Consider the following 27755-nt stretch of genomic DNA (forward strand, 5'->3'; position numbering starts at 1 on the left):
TAAACAGCATAAGGAAGCATGCTTTAAGTTTGTCATTATTGACAAAATTCAATTACCAAGAAAATTAAAAATGGGATGGCATACCAAGTTGAACAATATGGAGAGCAAATGGATTACCAAACTGGGGGCATTTTTCAAACCTGGGTTAAATGAATATGAGGTACATGATATTTTTGGGCTATAATTTTATAATTTTATAATGATGTGTTAATACACATACATATCATTAATGGTTTGTATTTCAATCAAAAGAAACAATATGTATTAGCCTCAAAAAATCAAATTAGCATATGGTTTGGCATGGATGATAGTGTGGATGAATTATTATAATATCTGTAGAGTATGGGTGTTTTTATTTTTATTTTTCCTTTAAGTGTGTTTCTCTATACATTCTTCTATTTCTGTGCAATGGTGCCTTTAAAATCACATTTGATGAATGAACCAATGGTTGGACTATACCATTTTGAATAAGGTATTTAAGGGGTCTCAAAATGGGAAGCTGGTTAACAGATTTATATTAAGTAAAGAAATATTGACATTGATAAAGGCTTTTTATGCCGAAACTGGTCTGTATGTAATAGTTTGTTTAGGTAGTTTTTTTGCTACCTAATAAAAGTAATATACTACATCTCTTCTGCTGGAGTGCTGGTCCGTTTGGTTTAATCGTTCATTTACTCAGGACCGTGCACCACAGTCTCACGCGCGTGTTTTTGGTACGTTGGTTTGTCTGCTTTTTCACGCTGGGGATGCTTGGCAGGAGGAATCGGCGACCATTTTGGACTTATAATTTGGAAAAGATGGTCAATTGTCCATCCACGGGTATCAGCAGGTTGGCGTTTTGGTCCACTCTTAAGAATTACCATTGCAGTGGTTTGGGAATATTGCTATTGTAGAGGAACTTTTGGTTCAACGAACTTGTCTTGGGCCTACCACAGTTCACGCTTCATCCGAGGTTTGCTTTTTATAAATTGGATCTTGAACAGTTTAACTATTGCAGCATTATGGGGCCATTCTAAATTTTAGCGTGTTTGATTACATTAGGAATCCATGGATATTTGGGGCTAACCGTTTGGAACAGATGTTTATTTAACCATCTACTATGACTGGCAGTTTGGCGGTTTTTTAGTTACAGGATTTACAACTTAAATGGTTTCGGATATACAGTGACTGTTTAAGAACTTTTGGGATAACAAATCCAGTTTGGGCCATTACAGTTTATGTATCAGTCATGGTCTTGAGGGGTACTAACGCTCTTCATAAAGCGGAATTTGCAAGCATATGTTTCAAGCAGTTATGATGTCGATTCATGGGACAATGTGTTGAACAATTGGGCAAGCGATAATTTTGGTGGCTAGTGAGATGACAACATACTATTCGGATATCAATATATGAAGTTGGGACATTAATACATGTAAGAAAGGTTTGTCTAATGACTTCTTCGGGTATTTAGGTCTTAGCAACAATGTGGTTGTTATGATCTTTTGCATTGTGAGCCATACCAGTTATAATTGGCCGCTTAAATATTTAATCAGCAAAAGTCTAAAGGGACATTTTGGACAATAAGAACTTTGGACTATGGTGTGAATAAATGATATATAAGCCCTTACTGGCTGGTAATATACAATTTTGATTATCATTTGGGATTAAATGTCATTTTATATTAGGCTGGTGTAATAGAAAAGCCAAGTCTGATTTAAATACAAGTGTTTTGTAAATCAGGGTGTTATTGGGACAAAGTGATGTTTAATAACCCATATGGTCATTGTTTTGTATTTTTGGTAAAACAATATATGTTGAATACAGTTTATCTGCTTTGAATGTATGAAGGTTGGACCTGTACTTATATTCGGACCTTACATGTTCTTGGGTTAAAGAATTTATGTAGTTTAATTTCATTTACAATCTTGTAGCTGTAGTTTGTCCTCATTAATTGGTATTTAAAATAAGTTTGGGGAACTTACCTAAAGCTCAAAAATAACTTTTGTCCATAGGGCTAGTAAATAATATTGATTGGATAAGGGGATTATTCAAAATAATGTTCAGTAGTATAACATAGTAAAATCTTTAAAAGTTTAGTGTACTTGACCTTGGTAGTGGGAATTCTGGCCTGTGGCATCAACAGGAGCTGGGGTTATTGACATCAAGATGTTTAGAACATGCTTTGGTTAATAATTCATATTGGAAAATTTTTCATTCAAAAATAGGTGTATATAACGAAAAATACACATTTTTTTCAGGTGTACTAAGGATTTCAACTGTAAGGAGAAACCCATTGTGGGTATTACAAAACATATATTTTTTGAGCCTTACGGTGGCCTGAATATATGTGATTTTGTTTATATATTAGTTGGTTCAATAAGTCAATAAGTGCACTTATGGTAAGGGGGTGGAAGTCATTGATCATTAAAATCCCCTTGCGGTGACTTATGTACATCATTAAAGAACAAAGAACCAACAAACAGACATTTATGGTTTGTTGTTCAGGTCCACTTATTGTAAAGGTTCTTATTTACATCTATAATACACCTTTGGAGTGAATTTTCCAAACAAAGTGTGATGATTTGTTAAGGTTGGTGGTAAATTTGGTTTCCTCAGTTGGTGCTGATGGACACAGACTTGACCGGACCAGGTTTTGAAAAGTCCCAATAATTAGTATATTAAAATTGGCTTAAGGACAACAGTTCTATTAATGTTGAATACAAAATTGTTTTATTATAATAAGGGTCAATACAGGGTTTTTCCAATAATAATAAAAAGTTTTTTTCAAATAAAAAATTGTTTTCAAATAACTTTTTAGGGTAATATTGGAATATCCCAATTGGTTGGAGGTTTAATTTTGAAGGATTAAATATGGATCTAAATGATATTTTAAAGGGGTTATCAGCTGATATGGATAATTTAGAGGCATTTGGGCTTGACAATGGTCAGGTTTCCATGTCGGACAATGCTAATATTAACACTCAAGATAGATGTGGGTCTGTTTTTACTAGGTTAAATAGACAAATGAAAGTTCTTAGGAGTAATATTTGGCATTTAAAGCTGTTAAAAGCATACAAAGTTAAAGACATCACACCTAGGGGGCTTAGGATTAGGTTACAGCCACTAGTGGCTAATATTGACAGCCAACTAACAGAGGAATGGGCTACAGCCCAACATCAAGCGTCCATGTTGTTTGTGGACTGTCTTTCCAAGTATTATATAAGAAATATTGAAACAATGACTATAGATATACAAGGCATTTGTTTAGAAGCAGAAACTTTTTCTAATGAAGATTTTTACCCACGTTACTTGTCAGATTTAGCTAGGGATTTAAATAGCATGGAAGAGCAGTTAAAGAAGAAGAAAATGAACAAGTTTCAAAGGGATGTAACCGATTATGGGAAGGGTAGGCCATTTATTACCCAAAAAAATGTTAGGTTCAATGAAGGAGTTAATAAAACACAAAAGAGTAGAAAGAGACCTAGGTCCATATTAAAGAGAAATGAACCTACACATAGTGTTACAACGGATGATGATTATTCATCCACAACAGATTTTGAAACTTCCTCTTGCCAAGTGTCCCCGGTGGCGAAAAAGAAACAGGCCATCCCTTTAGGCCCCATAAACGTAGGGCAGGAAGAAAACATAAGACCAAATACAGGCCCGACCAACCTTCAGGTGCTTTTGAAACAAATGATAGCACAGTAAACAATGTTTTGAACATCTCTTCATATGCACTTACGGAGGCACAATTTAAAGTGTTAAATAAAGGGCTCAATTTTATACCCACATCTTCAGTACCTGAGCATTTATTAACAGAGGATGTTAATAATTTTTGTAGAACACTTAATTTAAAAGCCTTTTTTTCAGACTCAACAGACTCTCAAAGATCTATTGGTTTCCGTTTTGGTAAATCTAATTTTGTACCTCCTGTGGACAAACATGTGGCGATTTTTAAGAAATGTGTTATGAAAGATCTACACTTTTCTAATCAGGTTGTAACAACTAATAGTAACCTTACCCAACATGAAAGAATTGCCCTTTCACAATTGAAAGCCAATAAGGACATTGTCATTAGTATGGCGGACAAGGGTGGTGGCATTGTTGTGATGGATTATTTGAAATATAGGGAAGAAGCATGTAAACAACTGTCTAAATCAGAGTTCTATATACATATGGCCATTGACCCGACCACCAAATTGAAAACAGAAATTGATGTTTTTCTGGATCAGGTGGTGGAGGGGGGCATAATTTCATTACAAACTGCTAGACAGTTGAAGGTTAAGGAGCCCATGCCACAATATTTATATTTGATCCCCAAAATACACAAAGATTTAAATAATCCTCCAGGTCGCCCAATTGTTTCGGGTAGGGGGTCTTTAACGGAACCAATATCAGCCTTTCTTACTGAACATCTTAAGCCTTTACTGAGTCAGGTGAGATCACGGCTTAAGGATACTACCGAATTTCTAAATATTGTTAATGAATCACAATTGGAGGAAGGTTGGCTATTATGTACCATGGATGTTTCAGCCCTATATACCAGCATACCCCACAAAGCGGGGGTTAAGGCAGTCTCTTATTGGTTGGACAAGGCCAATTTATACACTCCGGAGTTTAATGGTTTTTTAACTAGACTAACTGAAATGGTCCTACAAAAAAACATCTTTTATTTTGAGGGGGGCCCATACTGGCAAATCAAAGGTACAGCTATGGGGGCATCCTTTGCCCCCATATATGCAGATTTGTTTATGGGTTTTTTCGAATTACAATTTATATATGATGCAGGTAATAACATCTATATGGAGAAACTGGATATTTGGCGCAGATTTCTTGACAACTGCTGGTTGGTGTGGCGGGGAGAGAAGGATGAGTTATCTGAGTTTGTGGAATATCTCATTAATAATCCTTATGATATACATTTTACAGTTAATATTGGGTATCAGGAAATGGTGTTTTTGGATGTAGTGGTGCAAAGACTACCTGATCATACTTTGGGCACAACCATCCATAGGAAATTTCCTCAATATAACACTTTATTGCATGCCCAAAGTTCTCATCCCCGCCACATTATTAGAAATATCCCAAAATCACAATTTTGGCGCCTTAAAAGGATTTGCTCAACAGAAAGTGAATATTTTAAACACACGGAGGATTTGAAATCTAGATTTAGGGTCAGGGGTTATAATATGCAACATCTTAATAGGACTGTTGAACTAGCAGGACAGAAAACTAGAACTGAATTATTGCAGTATAACCATCAATTGATAAATGATAGTAACAAGGACCAACAACCAATCAAACTGGTAACTACCTATGGGAGCAATACATCTCACTTTAGGGACATTATAAACACACACTGGGATATTTTAAAATCTAACCCTATTTTTGATAGGGTTCTCCCAGATAAATGTGCCTTTTCGTATAGGAGGGGGAGGTCTATTCAATCACAGCTGACACATTATAAGAGATTCAACCCACCCTCGGTTATACAGACTACACTTTCTGGAGAGCCCCTAGTGGGATGTTATCCATGTGGACATTGTGGGGCCTGTCAGCATATTAACAAAACCAAAGAATTTAGTAGTAAAAACACCTCTAAGGTTTATGACATTAACATCTTTGGAAATTGTGGGTCAGATTGGGTCATTTATTTGGCCTTTTGTCATTGTTCGGCATTTTATGTGGGACAGACTTCTCGACCCTTAAGGATTAGGATTAGTGAACACCTAAGTGCCATTAGGAATAGACGAGTCACAAGTGCCCTATATAAACACACTAAACAGCATAAGGAAGCATGCTTTAAGTTTGTCATTATTGACAAAATTCAATTACCAAGAAAATTAAAAATGGGATGGCATACCAAGTTGAACAATATGGAGAGCAAATGGATTACCAAACTGGGGGCATTTTTCAAACCTGGGTTAAATGAATATGAGGTACATGATGATATTTTTGGGCTATAATTTTATAATGATGTGTTAATGCACATACATATCATTAATGGTTTGTATTTCAATCAAAAGAAACAATATGTATTAGCCTCAAAAAATCAAATTAGCATATGGTTTGGCATGGATGATAGTGTGGATGAATTATTATAATAACTGTAGAGTATGGGTGTTTTTATTTTTATTTTTCCTTTAAGTGTGTTTCTCTATACATTCTTCTATTTCTGTGCAATGGTACCTTTAAATCACATTTGATGAATGAACCAATGGTTGGACTATACCATTTTGAATAAGGTATTTAAGGGGTCTCAAAATGGGAAGCTGGTTAACAGATTTATATTAAGTAAAGAAATATTGACATTGATAAAGGCTTTTTATGCCGAAACCGGTCTGTATGTAATAGTTTGTTTAGGTAGTTTTTTTGCTACCTAATAAAAGTTATATACTACATCTCTTCTGCTGGAGTGCTGGTCCGTTTGGTTTAATCGTTCATTTACTCAGGACCGTGCACCACAGTCTCACGCGTGTGTTTTTGGTACGTTGGTCAACCTCAGTAAGAAGCCAAAATCCCTCATAAAATCCTCCAAAGCTAGTTACGAAAACAAAATTGCCACTGAGTCTAAAGACAACCACAAACCATTCTATAGCTATGTCAAGAATCTCAATGGGAACACTCAGATCTGCTCTGAGTTACAGCACAATGGCACTAAATATGCAGAACCAACTGATATTGCCAACATCCTAGCAGATAGGTTCAGTGCTAACTTTACCCCCCTCTCACCCCCTAGAGGGCCCATCTCTATACCGGAAGAATGCAAAGTTCCTATAATCATGGCTGCACAGGTAAAAAAACGCACTCTCCAAAGCCAAGAACACAGCATCCATGGGACCTGACAATATCCCAGGCTGCGTTCTACATGAACTACAGAATGAACTGGCACCCTACCTAAGTACCATGTTCAATCATAGCCTCACCTCAGGCTTTGTACCCACTGAATGGTGCACCACAACGGTTATCCCACTCCACAAAGGGGGAGCCACGACGGACCCCGGGAACTACCGCCCCATTAGCCTGACGAGCCTGGTCTGCAAGGCCATGGAATGTATCATCGTGGAACTCAAACAAAGACATTGGTAATCTCCAAACTCTGGACCCTACCCAGTTTGGATTTGTAAAAGACAGATCATGTCTCCTAAACCTGATTGACTTCTTTGAAGCAGTCACCAAAGCCATAGATGAGGATAAAATGGTTCACACAGCTTATTTGGATCTCGCCAAGGCTTTTGACACCATCCCCCACTCTGGAATTATAGATAAGCTCACTAAACTAGGTATAAATCCCTATGTCACAAGATGGGTTGCCAACTGGCTCATGGACAGAACCCACACTGTGAAAGTAGCAGATTCCAAATAGACTTCAGACTAGTGACAAGTGGAGTACCACAGGGTTCAGTCCTAGGTCCTCTCCTGTTTGGTATCTACTTCTCTGAAGTGCAGGCTAACACAGAAGGTCTTTGGCTAACAAAGTTTGCAGATGACTGCAAACTAGGAGCCATAATCAAAACTCCTAACGATGTGGACAAACTACAAAAGGGCCTCACTGAGACAGATACCTGGTGTCAAAGCCATGGCCTGAAGCTCAATGCTAAAAAGTGTATTGTCATCCCCTTTGGTAAAAACTCTGTACCCATGAACTACCACATAGCTGGTAGTCTACTTAATGCCAAAAATGTGATGAGACCTTGGGACACAGGTGGACAGTAGTCTCTCCTTTGATAATCACATTGCCACAGTGGTCAGGAAATCCTTCTACATGGCTCATCTCATCACAAAAGGATTCTCATCCAGAAAAAAAGAGGTCATTGTTTCCCTCTACTCATCACTCATTAGACCCATTATACAGTACAACGCCCCTTTTGGTATGTACCTCACAAGACATCTACAACAACTGGAAAGACCACAGAAATACCTCACAAGAGGATTACTGGCCTCAAACAGTTGCCCTACGCAGACCATCTCAAAAAACTACAGCTCTACTCCATCGCATATCGCCTACTCAGGGGTAATCTCTGCCTAACATACAAAGCTATGTCAAACCCAGAGCTGTTGGACATGCTCCACTTAAAGAAATCCCAATCCCTCTGAGCTACACACTCTAGGGACCTAAACCTTGTCACCACAATAAACAGAACATGCTGGAGGGATAAATTCCTGTCCCAGAGACTTCCCATACTCTGGAACAGACTACCTATATATGTCAAACAGAGCTCCTCATTAGCACTCTTCAAGAAAAATCTTGATGATTGGATGGGAAATGGGAAATTCACCCCTGGGATCACTTCTGTGGCTCTGCTCAACGGGCACAGGAAAATAATTTTCTTGGGTGGCGAAAGCCAGGGTACATTTTTTGGCTAGGGTTATATAGGCCCTGGGGCCAATAGTCTAGTACCTACCTATGAACCTACATAGGGCATTTAGAGACAGCTACCTCTGGTCTGGGAATGTTTGGGGTTAAGAAAAAGTACTAGAGAGTCATCAGACAACCTATGTAGAAGATTCTATAGGAATGAGAAGTGTACTAATTAGTTCTCTGAGAGAGGAGCCGATGCATGGAACAGACCACCAAATTACATTAAAGCAAGCACTAGTTTAGATATTTATAAGAACAGCCTGGACACTTATTATGGGAACAAGTGTTTTGGTATATTGGCAAGCTAGAAGGGCATTAATGCCCGTGCATGAAATATTTGTATGTATGTATGTACTGACCCAGCTACAACCACTGAGCCCCTTTATCAATATATAGAATATCAATATCGTCCTTTACAGCATTTTGATGGAAAGTTATTTAGTGATATACATTACAACTATAACCTACATTTTCACTACCTTCACCTAAATTACTGTGTGTTGGTCAGTCCATCTTATCAGGACCCCTTACACATATAATTATTACACAAAATCATACCCACTCACTTGGTATAAGCATTTATTATACCACTACCAAAAGTTCCTCACCCCCCTTAAGTCCACAACTGATTATAGACCCAATGCAAATGACTTTACACTTGTTATGGTTCTTGCAGTAGTAGTTTATGAGCAAAGTCTGGACTGTATCACAAAATATGACATACCTTCTGATGGGCAATATGATTTTAGATCCAAGACAGACCAAATCAGCCAAGATAGAAAAAAAAAATGACTTAGCAGGAGCTATATTTACAGGCCTCAAAAGTCCAAAGATAAAGATCATAGCTTATTTCTAGAAAACCTAAACAATACTATTTTTTATAGATGTATCACAGGGGTTTAAAATCCTTTCTTTCTGACCTGATTTTTATTACCAACAAGCATCAGTACAGGGGGCATTGTTATTATCGTTGTTTGTTAATATATTCTCAATTCAGAATACATTCTATATACAGATGCCTTTGAGTTTATAAAGACACACACATCCTCTACACAATGAGACCTAGCCCTACAAAATGACTTCAGTACAGTGTGGAACTGGGTCAGTAACGTTTCCATAAATATTCAGAACTCTACACTTATGTTTGGGACCCAGAAACACTTGACAGTGCTAACTGGATATCAATTAAGGATTCAGAAAACACAGAAATTTCATTTATTAGCCATCATAAATACCATGGCCTAACACTGGACCAACGTATTTCCTTTAGCAGCTCATAGAACTGCAAATTAGTAAGGTACTGAAACAACTGAGTTTCATGTGAAATATCACAATGACTGACAATGAAGGCAAGGCATGCAATTGCATTACATATGCTGCTGCCTACACTTTTGTCTGCTCTGCCAGTTATACCATTGCAGTCACCACATAATACAGGTTTCCTACAAACTGCAAAAAAAATAAGATGTTAAGGTTTATCTGCATAACTAATAAAAGACAACATCATTGTGTCATCACATAAACAAGATAAATGATTGCCTGTTGAAGTCAGAGCCACCTTTTTGCTTGACAACAGTAACGTAGCAGGTGGGGTGAAGGGAGCAATTGCCCCAGGTGCAAAGTGTTAGTAGTCATGATCGAGAAGCTAGCTCTGAAATTTTTTTCTGTACCAAAATGCCAGTATAGAAAGACACCGGAGTTGTTTTTATTTATTTATTTTTTTGGGGGGGGGGGGGTTCTTCACTGTAAGAGATGAAGTTGTGAATTGGTTGAATTACTGCAGAAAGTGGATTGGTTTCCTACAGTAACCCAAACACTTTTTTTAATGCTCTTCACTCGAAGAACTGAAGGGTTGGGGTGCAAGTTTGTGAAAATATCCTAGCTAAGCCACTGCTTTGCAATTTAATGTTCAGACTACTAAATTATAACTATTGCCCATCACTCAGGAACACACTGTTTATAAGACACATCTACAATCTAAGACCTTGTGATGGCTTTCAACTACAAAGGCATGTTTACACACTAGCAGCAGCTAAGAAAGCATTTAGTAAAATAGCCCCTACCACCTGGAATGCCTCATCTCAAAAATACAAAATACAAACAAGAAACTTGATTTTTCACAACTTACTAAAAATATTCCTGGGAGTTAAACATAAGTACAGCTATTTAATGGCCATTTCTGAAAATACCGGCCACTCAAACTATATTTCAGCTTGAAACTTTTGAGACCTACAGTTATATAAAAGTATATCTGAATTGACAGTAGGGCTTTTAGGAACCCCCACAATAATTCTATAAATCACCACTTATCATGTTAACTGATTCTGAAAGACTGAAGCTAAATAATGTAACTTGGAATAAATATCTAGGGCTTAGAGATCACATATCAAATCTCAAGTGCAGAAAGTTATAACTCTGCTAAAATAGGATATAAAATGTTTAAATCACACTACTCAGCACAAAACACCAACATACCTCAGAAAACAAAAAAAAACTCACATTCACACATTTAAATCCATCAGCTGAACATCAAAATGGTTATCAAGCTTATTAATTAAAACAAATGACCCTCCCCTAAAGAACCAGTTACATATTTTATACTCCCTTAGAAAACTAGCCAGTACCACTTTTCATATCACCAGATTTTTTTCCTGGTTACTGCATAAAAAAAAAAAATCTTTCGCAAAAACAGTTCCAGCTTTAAAGAAACCACCTACAGAAAAATAAGAGAGATAATGATCCTTGAAAACTGTAAGACATGGGTAGGAAAGTGCTTATCTAAATAAAATGTGTGCGCACACTTTCAGGACCCTGGTCGATTATTGAATTACCTATAGGTTTTCACATATTTTTTTCTAAACAAAATTGTCAAAACTGCTATGTACATTTGTAAATAGTGCTATCTTTTGCAAGTGTTAATAGAATAGTGAGTACATATTCATCTTTGAAAGAACTTCTTATTCTTGAATGTTTACTGTAAAAATCTATATCGTTGCCCTATGTTTCAGTATTGTTAAAATCAATTTTATGGCAGTCACTGTATATTTAATTTTATACTTACATTTGTTGTCATTAACGTTTATTATCCTTATGCTTTGTACTGTTGTTTAACTCCCAGGTAATGCCTAAAAAGAAGCTTTGAACCAGTGTACTTAACCCAGTTAACAAATGGAAATAAATATATACATTTACCATGGTACCATGAAAATAGCCCCGCTTTATTATTTTTACAAAACACTTACTGTACAATACTTTATATTATGCCTCTTTTAACTATAGTCTACCCAACCCTATTTATATATTACATTATGTAAGCTATAGCATGCCTTGGTTATATATTGCATTATATGCATAACTGATTGCAACTCTATATTTACTATGTAAGGTTGTCATTTGCCCAATGGTCCAGATGATGACTAAAATGGTCCTGCAATTGTGAATAGTTCACTTACCCTGTTAAAAGAAGCAAACAAATAGGTAAATAAGGATCATTCATGTGTTTGTCTCTTCCTCTCCTGTGCTGTGGTGTTCTTGACTTTCCAAAATACCAGATATCATTGGCAAAATGCCTGAAAAAAGTTATGCAAACAGGAAATAGCCACAATTCAATTAAAATTGAAAAGGCTGTGCAAATAAATGACAAATGTTGGTGTTGACTGATTAATACCTCAGTACTTTTTCAATGTTGGGTAAATGTGTTCTCACTGCAGCAATTGTTACTTCAGTCCCTTCTTAGAAATAAACATCACTGGTGGGCAAGACATGCAATATTCCTATGGCTACCATATGTCATGTGTTAAGTTTCTTGATTACACCATAAATTAATTGGTTACATTAAATGTTCTTGAATTAATATGCATTCATTTCTATGCTGATAATTAAGGAGAATCAATAAGAAAAACAACTTTTGGCTTGATTTTTAGGTTTAAAGTATACTAAAAATGCTCATGTTAAGGCTACAAGTTTGCCCCACTGCAATTACATTTCAGAAAGTGTAACTGGGCTCTCCTCATTTACTATGCAATAGGCAGTTATTTACCAACTTATAGGTTAAGTACTTTGGGAGGCATAATTTCAGTTTCCAAATCATTAACTTTCTGCTGATCCAGCAGATATCCCATGAGTACACTATTAGCACTTCCTCATAATACCTGGTACTTCAGTTATGGTCTTTATTAGGATGTTTTACCTATCTCCTGGTCACCAGCAACAGATAAAATATAACCAGGTCAAGGTCACTTGCTGTTATTCATGTTTTAAATTCAATGTTTTATTAATTAACTTCTCTTATAGGTGATGCTGACGTAATGAAGACCAGTACAAAATAGTTGAAACAGCACTAACCCTTTCCCACATTTCTCACACAAATGACATAATGCTTATAGGAGTTTTACTGATCAGCTGTGTACCCCTCAGCAAATACTGCATTTTTTCCAACTTTATTTTCATAACTTGAATTACATTACTGATTTCCAGCATTGAGTTAAGGTATTCTATTCTGTCACTATTATCTGAATGAAGTCTCTAGACCCAGTACTAGCAAGCTGTCATGTACATGTTAATAGATTGATTTTTATTCTTCAAAAAGCTGACACTGATGTTTGTCCTTCTTTTCTAAAGGGAGAAGACGGAAGCACTAACTTGTTAAAGGGCCATGATTCACAACAGCATCCATTGTACCCTGTGAATTATTGAATTTGTGTCAAGAAGAAAAATGCTTCCAGGGATGCAATGGCAGCTGAGGAAAAAAGTGTTCTTCCCTTCGAGGGACAACCACATCTTTTATCTGTACTGCATATCTGTACCTATATTTAGTTTCAGCTCTGATGCATTTTTAATAGGATGACCTACTTTTTCCCCTTAACAGAAATAAAAGGTGCAAGAAAGGCTGAGGAGGTTAGATGAAGGACAGAATGCATTTTGCTTACACTCAAAAATGTACCTGAAAGCAACACTTTTAAGTAGAGAATTCAATTATACAAGTGTGGTTATAATCATCAATTACATGTCAGCAACTATTGTATTTAACATCACACTAAGCTACACATGTACTCCGGCTAAGATCAAGTGCAGTAGTTCACATTACTAAAATGCAAACTTTAAGCACCAAGGCAAACGGATACTGTGATAAAAAGCACATCTTGATTTACAGCAATTGTACAATTAATTCTTAAGTGCTCATTTTAAATCTCTTCTATATATTTTAATGCTTACAGCTAATATTTGTATTGCTCACCCATACCAGCTTGCACATATCTCCTAGAAAAAGCATTGGTAAATAAATTACTGTTAAGTTTTCCCATGATGGAAACAAAAAGAGACAAAGGATGCTGTTAGTCTTCTCATTCAGTGTGTTGAGCCATGATCAAGTAGTAACCATCATCAAATGGAACAGATATCACATGCTAGTTCATATTACGTCTTGCATGTCTCTGATTTCAGGTAGAGGGCACATCTTGGCTTACCTGAGACAAGCACACCATATAAGAAATTTTAGAGATGTAAGTATAAATTCTAGATTTTGAACCCACACTCCAAACGGTGTCTCTACCTCCAACTGAAACTATGCCTATTCTCCCCAGCTAATCAACCTATTCTTTAGGAAATATGCATATTTTATCTACTTGCTTTCCAATTAGGAAAGTCAACTATCAAAAAGAGAAAAAAAAAGTCAGACAGACAAAAATAGCATAAATAACTTAAATACTTTTTAATACACTTTCCTATGGATGTTTCTGGGACTTCAGACCACCACAGGACCACCCAAATTAGTTGTCTTGGGACCTTATCATAGGCATTTTCCAAGTCTAGGAATGCCCAGTTGGACTCTTTCCACATCTCTAGCTTCTTCTTGACTATCTGTCTCACTGCAAACACTGTGTCTACTGTTCTGTATCCTGATCTGAAATGCTCATCTCCCATCTTACTTTCTACTAAATCACCTTCTCCAACACTGCCATGCAGTGTGACAGGAGTCTGATACAGTAGACAGTCGATTATCCAAACTCAGCCTTCCAAAGTTTGGGGTAGGAAAAATCATAAAGCCTGACTGTGTAAACATTAGATGTATTCAATTGTGACTTTTGAGCTTGTAGCCCATTCGTGTGTGAAAAATATTCCTTATTGTCCACTGGAATCACTGAATGGTTGAAGAGAGTATTCCCTGCATGCAAAAACTTTTAGAAGTTTTTTATCCAGTTCATTGTATGTTTGATTATCCAAACAGTTTGATTATCCGAACTACCCTAGGTCCCACTTAGTTTGGATAATCAACTCTACTGTACCTCTATGCTGCCCGCAGTTGTGAATGTACCCTCTGTTCTTGGACAGTGGCACTACAATGTTAATTATCTAGTCATTTGAGGTGTAACTTTCTATCCATACTGGTGTAAGTAATCTCTGGTGCTATTTCTCCCCTAACTGTTCCAGAATATTGATCATGTCTGATGTGAATTCAGCACACCCTGCTGCTTTTCTTGACTTTTTTCCTTAGTGCTGTTTTGACTTCTACTGTGTGCTCTTCTTCCTCTTTCTTCATAGACAGCAGAGCTTCTTTAGGGTTTTCTTCATTCAGAAACAGGTGGAAGCACTCCTGCCATCGGTCTTTAATGGCTTGTCATCTGGTAAGCAAACTCTTGCTGGCATCGCTTATGAAGGATCTTAGGAGATTACTAGGCAAAACAGCCCCAGGGCCCTTACAAGCCTAGCCAAGTTCAACCCGTGTTCCCAAGGGTGTCTGGTTCAAGCAGACAATAAACTCAGCACCTAATTATCCCTATCCAAGAGGGACACAGGTGGAACCACCAGAGTAAATTTCTGGTTACCCATCCAATCATCCAAATTGCACTTAAATAGGGTCAACGGTGGGCTTTAACATGAATAGGAAGCTTGTTCCAAAGGTGGTGCAACCCCTGTGAGACAAATACATCCCTCCAGCAAGTTCTGTTGATGTCACTTACCAGGTTAAGGTCCTTTGTGCAAGTGACCCCTGTGCCTTGTGAATGTGCAACATTTCCATTAAAGCTGGGTCAGAGATTACTCTATATGCAAGACACAGGTCGCCTCTAAGCAGTCTGTACAACACAGGTTAAAGTGACAATGATTTCAGTCTGTCCACATCAGACAGATCTTGAAGACCCTGAATTTTCTTTCTAAGGAACCTGTTTGGAAAGGAACATACCAAAGGAAGCATTGTACTTTATTATTAGCCTGATGAGGGAAGAGTGCAGGGGGCGGGGTTATAACCTCTTTCTGGAGGCAATGCCCTTATGAGATAAGAAATATAAAATGACCTTCTTAACACTGTGGAGACATGGTGATCAAAGTTAAGGTTGTTGTCAACCTGTGCGCCCAGATCTCTCACCACTGACTGTGTGCTTAGGATAATGCTGTTGATGTGGTAGTTTTCAGGCACATCACCCCTGCTGAAGGGGGAAGATGATGCATTTTTTTACATTAAGTTTAAGACCATGACTTTGGCACCAGTCATTAATCTGAGATGACCTTGCAGGATGTTGACATTGCTAGGGGTTTCAATGATTGCTCCCAGTTTGCAGTCATCAGCAAACTTTGTCAGCCACAGCCCTTTGGAATCTACTTCTCCAAAGTACAGGCTAAAACTAAACAGTAGGGGTCCCAGAACCAATTCCCAGGTCTGCTGGTGGAGTACCCTATTTTGACCGTATGAGTTCTATCAGTGAACCAGTTTGCAGCCCACCTGACAATATATGGGTCGATACCAAGCTGGGTGAGTTTATCAATGATGCCTGAGTGGGGTGGTTGTGTCAAAGGCCTTGGCTAAATCTAGGTAGGCTGTATGCATAGATTTGCTAGGGCTTTGGTGACTGTCTCGAAGTAGTCTACCAAGTTTATCGGGCATGATCTCCCCTTGACAAAGCCAAACTGGGTGGGGTCAAACATTTGGAGATTTCTTATATCTTTGTTACTAAGGTCCATGATGATTCATTCCATGGCCTTGCAGATAACACTGGTCAGGCTAATACGTCTATAGTTCCTGGGATCTGTGGATGCATCCCCTTTGTGCAAAGGGATGGCAGTAGCAGTTTTCCATTCTGCTGGTACAAAGCCAGTGCTTAGGCTGTGACTGAAAAGCATGCTCAATGGTGATGCTAATTCGTGTTTTAACCCATGTAGAACACAGTCTGGGATGTTGTCTGGTCCCCGAGAAGCTGTGTTTGGCCTTGAAGAGGGCATTTAAGACCTGCTCCTTGGAGATACTAGGCAGGGGATAGGTGGTAGGGATGCTTTGGGGTATATGTGGTGGGAACAGGGGAGTGAAGTTTTCACTGAACCTGTCAGCCAGCCGGTTTGCTATATCCACAGGTTCTATATATATTAACTACAAGTTCAGCTCAAATCTGGACCTTACCTTTGAGGTTACAGATGTAACTAAAGAATGATTTGTGGGTATCCTCAATTAGGGAAGCTAACTCGATTCTTAGTTAGTTTTGGAGGATTTCACTAGGGGTCTTGCTTGTTGACGTTGAGGAGGGAGTGTTTCCAGTTTTGAGACTGTTCCTTCCTACTCTTAGACATTTCTTTCTCCTGTTGTTTAGCAGTTGTCCACCAGGCAGGTTTGTTTTTCCTTGAAAATCTTGCCTTGGTTCTGTCAAGTACAGCAGAGTCAATACAATTGTATGGGTGCTTGTATAAAACATTGTTGTATAACTCAGTATAGGTGTCTGTTCCATCACTGAGGGAGGGACTATGAAGCTATTTATACCATCACATATGAGGCTATAATTGGCCTTGGAGAAGGTTTTTTATCTGGTTCTTGCTAAGGGGTGGTCTTGTGTTAGTTACTTCTAGCAAGACTGATCTGTGGTCAGATCTCACCTTAACTCTTGTGCTTTTGCTCCAGTCAACTTCTATTGTTTCTATTGATCTCACTGCCTTCTGACCACTACCTGCAGATAATCATGGTCACCAGTGGTTTATGCTGCTGGCCAACTTTTTCCCTAATGATGATTTTGCAATATCTGATTGTAACTCAATGTCCTTTCCTTACTGTGAGGAAGTCTACCCGAGTTGCATGTTGGCCACACTTGTATGCAATCTTGTGATGGTTTCTCTTGCTGAACCATGTGTTGGTCACCATCATTCCATTTCACAGACAGAAATATAAAATGGTTCTCCTTCTTTACACCTGTTGTCCCACCCATGAAGTCCTCATATCTTGTTCTGTCCATTCCAATATGCGCATTCAGGTTCCCCATTATCAACACCAATTCATGTGTCATGGTTTATCTAGTATGTCCTGAAAAATGCTGCCTGCTGTTGTGTCTAGGCTGAGATTATAAATATTGCCCTGTTATCACACTAGTGCAGTGGTGCACAACCTTTTTGTGGGGAGGGCCACCACATGAATTCCTTAATGCATCTGCGGGGGCCACCTCAAAACATAGTAAGTTGTTACGAGTTAACAATAGGTACGGGTGACTGGCATTTTTACTTAAGACAGCAGTCATGAAATTTCCTGTTTTCTACATCAACTTTGCATTTAACTTTATTCTGGCTTGCAGCCATGACTTATTACAAATTCTTGCAGAAAGTTACTACTGTTTACAGACTACAAGTTACAAACAAAGAATAGCTAAGTCTTCAGCTAAAATTAGAGGTGTGTGCAACTGCAGTCAATTAGGTAAGTAAGCACGTGCTGGGAAGTTTACATGACTGGTGTAAGGCATAGCATTTTTTCAGTTCTTATCTGTCTGCCAGGAGTCTATCACTAATTCTAATGACATCTCTCACTGTATGCTGAAGACTTTTTCTCACATTTCCCAAACCATCTCTAGTCTGTCCCCCCTAAGTTTTGCTGCACTATTCTGCCATCTTGTCCAGAGTCCAAGGCTCTACTGGACTCTAAAATCCACTTTAACACTTTCATGTGGATACCAGGCATTCAGGGTCATGCATGTCAATGATGTCATGAGTCCAAGTGCCTGGAGACAAGTTGCTGCTAAAATCATTTTATTTCTAAGAATCTGAGGTACTGTGCATTGAAGAACAAGAATTCTATTTAATGGGAGTAGTGTTAGCTAAGACAGCATGTTCAAGGTGCAGCTGATGAATGTGATTGACTGAGTTGGTACCAAATGAAATTATGCTGTGTTCAGTCTATTTCCCAAGGACTGGAATAGAAGCAGAAGGTACACCCATACGGCTATAAAATTTCCCATCATTGTAGTTACAGGGACTCAGTTGTCCAGGTATGGAAAGACTCTGGCACACTGCTGACAGAGATGTGCTGCAACTACTACCACATCCTTAATGAACATCTTGGAGAGAGAGAGCACAAATGGGACAATCTTCCTTGAAACAAGGAAGCCTCCTGAACTTCTTGGTCACTTTCATGTGTAGTCAACTATCCTGGAGTTCCAAAAGCATACTCAGTCTACTTCACATATATAGAGAAAGATTGACAACACTATGACAATGCAAAAAATCAATCTCTCTCAAAACAAGTTAGTTTAGGATGCTCAAGTCTATGATAAGCATGAGATCATTTATGTGTTTTTTTTTGTACCAAAAAGATCCTTGAGGAAAGGCTTAGCCCTTCCAAATCTGCTGAGACCTCTTAGATTGCTCTTTTTTTCTGCAAAATTCTGTACTTGTTTCATCACCATGGCCTTCTAACAGAGTGGGGTGTCTGGAAGTGAAAGATACTGCACCATAAACCACTATTCAAACCTATCAATGTGAATGCTGTTTTCATTTTTACTTTTACACTGATCACAGATATTTGGATTTAATTTAAAACTTTTCATATTTTATAGCAAAAATTTTGGCAGGTATTTGCTAAACCAAACAAAAAAAAGTTATTGCATTTAAAGCAGATTTAGCATGAGTAACAAACTACTCTTCACTTGACACTCGAACTGAAAATACATGTTGCAAACCATTAAACTACTGCAGACATGCTGGGATTCATAGTTCAATAGCATGTACTGAAGCACTAATCAGAAGCTGTGATAGGTGCAAGAATTCAAAAGACAAATGAGTAACTCATTTGCTAACAGGCTGGGACAGCCAATGGACCATGTGTCCCTTTTCAGGAGCAGTGCAAGAGCACTGTCTGGTGAAGGGACTTCACACAGAAGGCACATTAAGGTGTATGGAATCAAACCCCATACTATGTAAGCAACTCATTAACAATTTATGACTCACTCATCTGCACTGTGCCAAACTGCTGCAGCCCAAACACAGTGCATTTCACACCCACATGCCTAAAAAATGCTACATTAAAATGTATTCATAGTTTAAATATTACATTAAATGTGTAGACTTAATTATGTCCAGTTTATTCATAGTCAAATAATAAACACACTGTTGTAAGTCAACAAAACAAGGAAATCAAGAATCACACCTAAGGGACACGGTTCATACCATGATGCTCCTGCTTGTCAAAATCAGGTCCTTCCTTTACACTATAACTACTCATGTATGCAGGAACCAAATATTCATATGTACACATATGACTGCTTACAAATCAGATGTTTGCTTGTGATCAAACGAATGAACAAATACACATATGATTTATACTGCTGTCAGAACCATACGATACAATGTATTCAAGCCCCATCTCTTACCTCAAGAATCTGAGACAAGCAGCCAAAATCAACAATAGGTTTTAAATATTGCTTTTTCATCCTTGAAGTTGTTAGCAGGCATTTTCTGAAGGGTATGAAGTCTGAAAATCATGTTTATCATTTAGTGAGTAACAGACAGCAAGTCTTATGGGAAAAAAATCAGGGATAGTTGAAAATTACACACCTGCATCATATAACACTGACATTCCTATGATTCATCTTCAAGCGTTTTTTCTGTCCCCCTCATTAGTGTGACTGCTCTGTTTCAAATGGCCAGGCATTAGTGATGTCCCTGTGATTCAACTTAAAGTGAGTTTTCACTACCTATTAGCGAGGGTGTGCTGTTTCAAATGTCCTGTCATTAGAGATGCCCCCTCCTTAGTGAGGCTGCTCTCTTTAAAAATGTCCACATCTTAGTGATGTTTGGTAGCAATCCAATCCTCAACACCTCAACCACTTTTCAAACTACAAACGGTCAAGTACCCTGTATTAGCAACTGTCGCGTGTACTGTTCTGTTTCAAAATTCTCTATTTAAACTCTTACTTTTACTGTTATTTAGCTATAAGTCTTCTCTCAGGAAATATGAAACTTTTTCCCTTTAACATTTATGAGCTCGGCAAAACAGCAGCATCTAAACTGGATAATCAGAGCAGCAGCTGAAAGGGGGCAATTGGGGATTTTATTTTTTTTTTTTACTTTTATGGAGCCCCCAGCCAGCTGGCTATGTCACCTATTACTGGATTTGACCCTGGTCCTGACAACAATTATTGTTTAGATTTAAAATTGATACATATTTCAAGATCATCAAATCTTACCTCCAATCGCAGCTTTCCAGAACCCTCCCTCAGGCCATATCATCTTTCTCCAAGAGGGGAATACCATTTTCGTTGTCTGCTAAAAGTGAAGATACTATACATTTTAGCATTTATTTTAAGCCCAGTTTGAGTACACTAAGAGGTTACTAAAGAGACATTATTGCGGAGCATTTGTGTCTCAGAGGACGATCCCCAGTGATGCAGTCATCTGCAAACCCTGATAGCCAAATACTTGGAGCATTGATAAAGTCAAAAAGGAGAGATCCCAGCACAAAGTCCTGAAGAACACTTTTGATCACTTTCATGTTTTCTGATGAGGTGCCTGCAACTCACATTGTATTGGGTTCTTTCAGTCAGTTTGCTGTCTATGTTACCAAACAGGATTGAAAAGCCAGCATGGGGAACGGTGTTGACCTTTGCCAGGTCAAGACACACCATGTGCACCACATGGCCAATGTCTACATCGTCTGTAAACCTTTTGAAGAAGTTTACCAAATTTAGCAGTCAAGATCTATCCTTTGCAAAGCCAAACTATTGGGGACCAAGTTGAATATTCTTGATATCATAGTTATGAGGTCACTTATACATTCCATGGCTTTCCAGATGAGGCTTGTAAGTCTGACAGATCTGTAATTACTGTGTCTGGTTATAAGGCCACTCCTATCAAGGTGCATCATGATGGCAGTACACCAATCATCAGGGATGAAACCAGTAGCTAAACATAGGTTACACAGTTTAAGGAATGTGTCTGCAAGAGCATGTTTAACATTGTCAATTAAGCAACGAGGTATATTATAAAATCCCACAGAGGAAGTATATTTGGACTTGATCAGCTCTTTCTGTAAATGATCTTTACAGACAACCAGGGAAATAAGTGATTCAGATTTCTTGGGGCTTTGGCAAGAAGTCTCAGTGGTGAAGTTGGCACAGAATTAATTTTGTAAGAAGATTGGCAATGTCTATTGGGACTCAACAGGTTCAGTAGTCCTTTGTTACTGGAAGAGTTGGATTAATTTATTAAACTTTCAGACACTGGACCCGACCTAATTTGGTTTCGCCAATGGCAAGTCATGCCTACTGAACCCGGTGGACTTTTTGACAAGGTCACCAAGTCAATGGATGAGGGCAAAATTCTGATTACTGCCTCCTTGCCCTAGCTAAGGCATTTTGTTCACAGAATCCCTGTACAAACATGTAAATGGCTGCATTGAGGCTGCCATACCTACCAAAAGCAAACTGTACCAGAACTTAACCCAGTAGACTTCAAGTGTGTCACCATGGCTATGGATGAAGGAAAAAAGGTGCACACTGCCTACCTTGACCTGGCCAAGGCATTTGATACAATGTCCCACTCAGGTATTGTTAAACTGTCAGAACTAGGCATAAATCCCTACATGACTTGCTGGATTGCTGTTTGGCTCAAAGATAAGACACAATAAGTCAGTACTGGAATGACAGCTTCCAGCAGATCATCAGCCACCAGTGCAGAACCCCAGGGCTCTGCGCTGGCCCACTCCTTTTTGGCATCTACTTCTCAGATGTTAAGGTTAATGTTGATGGCTTCTGTTTCACCAAGTTTGCAGATGACTATACTGGGAGCTATCAAAGATTTCCCTCCCCTTCAAACATCTTATAACACGGTCTGACACAAATAAATGATTGGTGCCAGAGATTAAAATTAAATCTGAAGAAATGCATTAAAGTGCCCCAAGGGAAGTTGTCCACCCAAGCTAATTACTCCATTGATTCAACATCCCTAAAAGTTGACACAGTTGTTAAATATTTGGGAACATATGCTAACACTAATTTGGCCTTCAACCAAACCGTAGCCAAGACAGAAAATCATTCCATGCCACCCAACTCATAAGCAAGTGTATGACATCCAGGTCTAAGGAAGTTATAGTACCACACTACTCAGCCCTTATCAGACACATCATCAAATACAATGTCCCCTTTGGCATACATCTGAACAGGCACCAGCAACAGTTGTAATTGCCTCAAAGGTTTCTCCCCAGGAGAATCCAGGGTATGAATATTGTGTTCTACAATTATTGCCTTAAGACTCTCTCTTTACTCAGTCTCCTAAAGGTTACTGTGAGGTGATCTTTGCCTGGTGTACAAGTTAGTCATCCTTGGACATCACTGTGATGGACCTCCTGCACATCCACAAAACAAACAGCACCAGGAACACTAGATCCATGGACCTGAACTTTCCCTGCAACATAAATAAATAAAACATGCCAGAGAGACTGATATGTCTCTCAAAAGATCCCCGCAATGTTGAGCAGGCTCCCTATCCACGTGAAGTGGATTTCATCCGAGGCCCTTTTCAAGCAAAACCTTGAACACTTGACAGAAATTATAAATTCAACCCCAGTCTGACTATGTCTCTGATGGAAAAAGGCTGACAAGCAAGTTAACTAATCCCAAACACACCCACCCACACACACACAGCCCTTAGCTACCTCCTTACTAACATACCCCCCAACATATAGGAGTCCAATGTACTTGAGGACAAAGCTTGGTTGAGCTGCACAGCTAGGCTTAAAGACCCTGGTGGTCAATAGCTTAATACAAACCTATGATACAACACCCTCAACACAGGCACTGTAAACAAACTCATGGAATTAGGCATAAACTCCTTTGTAACTTGCTGGATAGCCAGCTGGCTCATAGACAGGACCCAATAATTTAGGACTGGAAATCCCACTTCCACAGAGGCATCTCACCAGTGGAGTTCCCCAGGGCTCTGTTATAGGTCTGCTCCTTTCTGGCATCTATTTTTCAAAAGTCAGGGCCAATGTCAATGGCCTTTCTTCTACCAATTTTGTGGATGACTGTAAGCTAGGAGTAATTATAGAAAGCCCACCCCCAAGACACGAACATCTTACAAGAAGGTCTTACACAGACAAGTGACTGGTGCCAAAGCCATAGCTTACAACTCAATACCAAGAAATGATTATAATAATAATATAGTACCTTTTGTAAAGTCAGCCACCTAGGGTAAAATACCTTGTTAAAATACCCCTAAAATACATAGTAGTCAGGAATTTGGGGATATATAGATAGTAATAACCTGGCTTTCAACCATGTCTTAGGTTGTAAGAAAATCATTCCTTGTCACTCAGCTTATAAATAGGGGGCTGAGGTTCCTCACAAAAAGAATACAGGACATAAACCCAATATCCTATGCAGATGGTCTCAAAGACCCCCCCTTGAGATATATATACACACGCATACATATCTATATCCCCCAATATACATTTACACACATACATTTATATATATATATATATATATATATATATATATATATATATATATACATATATACATATATATATATTCCTACAGACTGTTGAGATGTGATTTATACCTGGAATAAAAGGCATCCTTGGATCTCACACTTTTTTGTTGTATCTTTTGGCTTTTCCCAGTTAGGGGTCGCCACAGCGGAACTCCGGTCCGCTAATGATTGGCAGTAGATTTTTACGTACCGAGTTGCCAGCCCTGACGCACAACCTTCAACGAAGGTACACCCATTCACGCACGTCTCCACACAGAAGCCGCTTTAGCTGAGAATCGAACAGGACGTCTTACTGTGAGGCGACAACGCTACCACAGCATCACCACCGCAGTCTATGGACATTTTGCATATCTGCAAAATGAATAACACCTGAACTACTAGATCAAAGGATTTAAATTTTGCTTGCAACTTAAACTGGACATGTTGGATGGAGAGGTATGCATCTCACAGAATCCACTATTTCTGGAAAAGGCTTCCCATCCACGTGAAGCAGAGTCCCTCTATAACCCTATTCATGCTCACCCTGGATCAGTGGATGGGGAACTGGAAATTCAACCTTGGTCTAACACCTACATCTCTGATGGACATAGGCAGCTCCTAAATCATGCCTTAATGAGCATGCATCCCTTTCAAATAATCTCTAAAGCTCAATAACTCACTGGATACATTTGGGTTGCATGGCCAGGCTTAAGACCACAGCAGTCATTACTTAGTATATACCTATGAACATTAGAATATGAGACATCATTTTGAATAAACTTTGAGCAATGTAGGGCATTTTTTTTTTTTCATCTTTTAACACCTACAATTTCGCAACAAAGGTTAGGCTAAGTTCAGGTGCTCCTTTAGTGGACTGGATAATGTTTTTCATACCCCCCACTTGAGAACAGGGATTTTGGGTCTGCTACATAATTTAAGGAGTTTCTTTCATTTCTGAGTTTATTTCAGTGCAGAACCACTAATTTACTTTTGAATCAATGAGACTGACTGGGGACTGCTGGCTCTATGCACATTTCTAAATGGGTGTAGAATTCCTTAACGCTTCTCTACCAAGATCAGAGGCGGTAGAGTCATAACTGAATTTTGATATGTTCTCTTGATTCTTAATGCCTTTGGGCAGTCAGCCACTCTGGAAATTGCCACAACCATTGCAACTCCTCCAATAGAGTACAGCTGTGTAAAAACTAACCATAACAGTATATGTCCTACAGATCACTGTTGCAGTATTAATAATGAATGGGTCATCACCACTAATGTCCAACCAGGGTACCAAAGCTTTAACTTCCCAGGATCATACATTGGATATGAGACCTAAACTCATAAGCATAGGGGTATAAAGGTGGACATACAAGTGTAATTCCTCAGACCATCTCCAAGCCAACAACTTGAAAACCCCTGACAGTGACAGACTGGTCATCTAGGAGGGGCGAAGCATGTAGTATGGAGGACTCTTGTTCTAAGATCCCGTCCCTAGTTTAGGGACAAAGAAAAGATATAGAGAGTGGCCATGAGATTATAGAAAAAGAATGTACAAGGGCAACAGGGTGGGAAGGAATATTGCAACAGTGATCAGCAGGGCATCTGCTGTTATGGTATGATCAGCAGGGCATCTGCTGTTATGGTATGATCAGCAGGGCATCTGCTGTTATGGTAAGTTCTTACACAACTGAACTATGTCCTGACTGAAATTACTGTTGCAGTATTCAAAATGAATGGATGATTCCAAGGGTTGGAAGGGAATAATGCTGACTGATTATTGAGCCGCAGAACTGTCCAAGAGACCAAAGTACTTACCTTGTGAAGGCAGCCCTAAAAATTGAGAATACATCAATTCTGTTGCGTTTAGTGAAGGTGTTTACAAATCACTAGGTGGCAGCTTCTAGTATGGTCCTAGCATCCACCCATAAGGTCTCAGATGATGTTACTGCAATAGTAGAATGCCTTGAAGGGTGAGGGGACAAGGACTTACCATGTAGACAACAACAAGAGGAGATGGCCTTACAGATTCAGTTTGCAATAGTTTATTTAGACACTGGTTAGTTCAATTTTGAGTGTATAAAGGAGATAAACAGTTGGTCAGATTTTATACTGGATTTGGTTTTGTTCAGATAGAATCTTAACTGTCTGTTAATGTCTAGAGTATAGGAAATCCCACCACCCAATTCTGTGGATTGGGAAAGAAGGTAGGTAAAGTGACAGTTTGTTCACTACTTTAGGCATAAATGAAAGTTTGGCTAGGTTACATTCTCCTTGTAAAAAATAAAGTGCAGGATGGCCATGACAACCTGAAGTTCTAAGACTCCCTAGCTGAATTAACAGCCATAAATAGAATAGTTTTCCAGGTGCAGAATGTGAGGTTTGCTGATACTGATAGTTCAAAAGGAGGGAAAAGTAAGTTTCTAACAAAATTGAGATCCCAAGGAGGAAGTACAGGCTTCCTTGGTGGTCTAAAATGCAGGACCTCTTTACGGAATAACTTGACCTCAGGTTTGGACATAAGAGGAAGATTGAGTAGAACACAGAGATGGCTGGTAGGTGGGCTTTGTTTGAACAGCAGACAAAACCTGTATGCATGAACTCACACAGATACTTTAGTATGGAAGGTTCTTGTGACTTTTTGGAGTCCTGTAAAATCCTGTGGCACCAAAAGGAAAATCTCTTCCACTTGGCTATGTAGCATTTTTGAGTGGTGGTTATCCTGGCTTCTTGAAGAGCCCTTGTTATGTCCTTTGAGAAGTGGCACCTGTAAGAAATTAAAACCTTACCATCCAGAGTTAGGTTCAGGGATGACAGGCTGAGTGACTCCTGCTGCTGCATGATGAGATCTGCTTCTAGTGGCAGTTTGTAATAGCTGTCCCTGGAGAGATGAAAGAGAACAGAAAAGTTGAGGAAAACAATCTCATCTTGGGCAGAGGAGATCACTAGCAAGAATTTTGGCTTTTCTTTTTGAGCATTCAGAAGAACCCTTGGGATGAGAGTTAGAGGAGGAAAGGTGCAGAGTAATCTCCCTGTCCACTGAAAGCATCCATCCTCCAGGACGAGGGGCAAGGGCCCTTGGTGCAAAACAGGGGGAGCTGTTTGTCTCTAAAGCAAAGAGGTCTAAGAGAGGTGTCCCTAAACAGTAGAGAATTGTCCAGGAAGCCCTGTATGTTGACTGTTTGCGAGGCTCCTCCAAGGTTCTGCTTAGTGCATCTACCAACACACTGTCATGTGAGGGGAATGTATGTTGCTACTAAAGATATGCTTTTCTGGGTGGCAATCTCCCAGGCAGCCTGTATAATCTGCACAGTTGCCAAGACCCAGTTCTTTGCTTATGTACCACACATCTGTGGTGGTGGTGTCTGTGAACACTCTTAGGAGACCTGGCCTCCAGCCATGGGAAAAGACTTAAAGAACTGGGAGGACAGCCCTCATCTCCTTCATGCTGATATGCCCTTCAGTAGTTTTGGTTGCCATCTGCCCTGAACCCAGTGCACCCCTGTCCAGGCTCTCCTTGCCTCATCTGTGGCATCTGCATGCATTTCTTGAACTGGAAGTAGTAAAGTAAAGGGAAGTCCTGGATTGAGCATCACCAGGTCCCTCCACTATGAGGACTCTCTCCAGAGACATTGTAATAGCAGGATTACTGTGTCTAGCGGGCAAGTGCTGGGACCAAACTCTTTTCAGGTACCACTGGATTTTC

This window comes from Protopterus annectens, chromosome 8.part0, assembly GCF_019279795.1.
Source record: "Protopterus annectens isolate FY-2018-M chromosome 8.part0, PAN1.0, whole genome shotgun sequence".
Classification (NCBI taxonomy): domain Eukaryota; kingdom Metazoa; phylum Chordata; order Ceratodontiformes; family Protopteridae; genus Protopterus; species Protopterus annectens.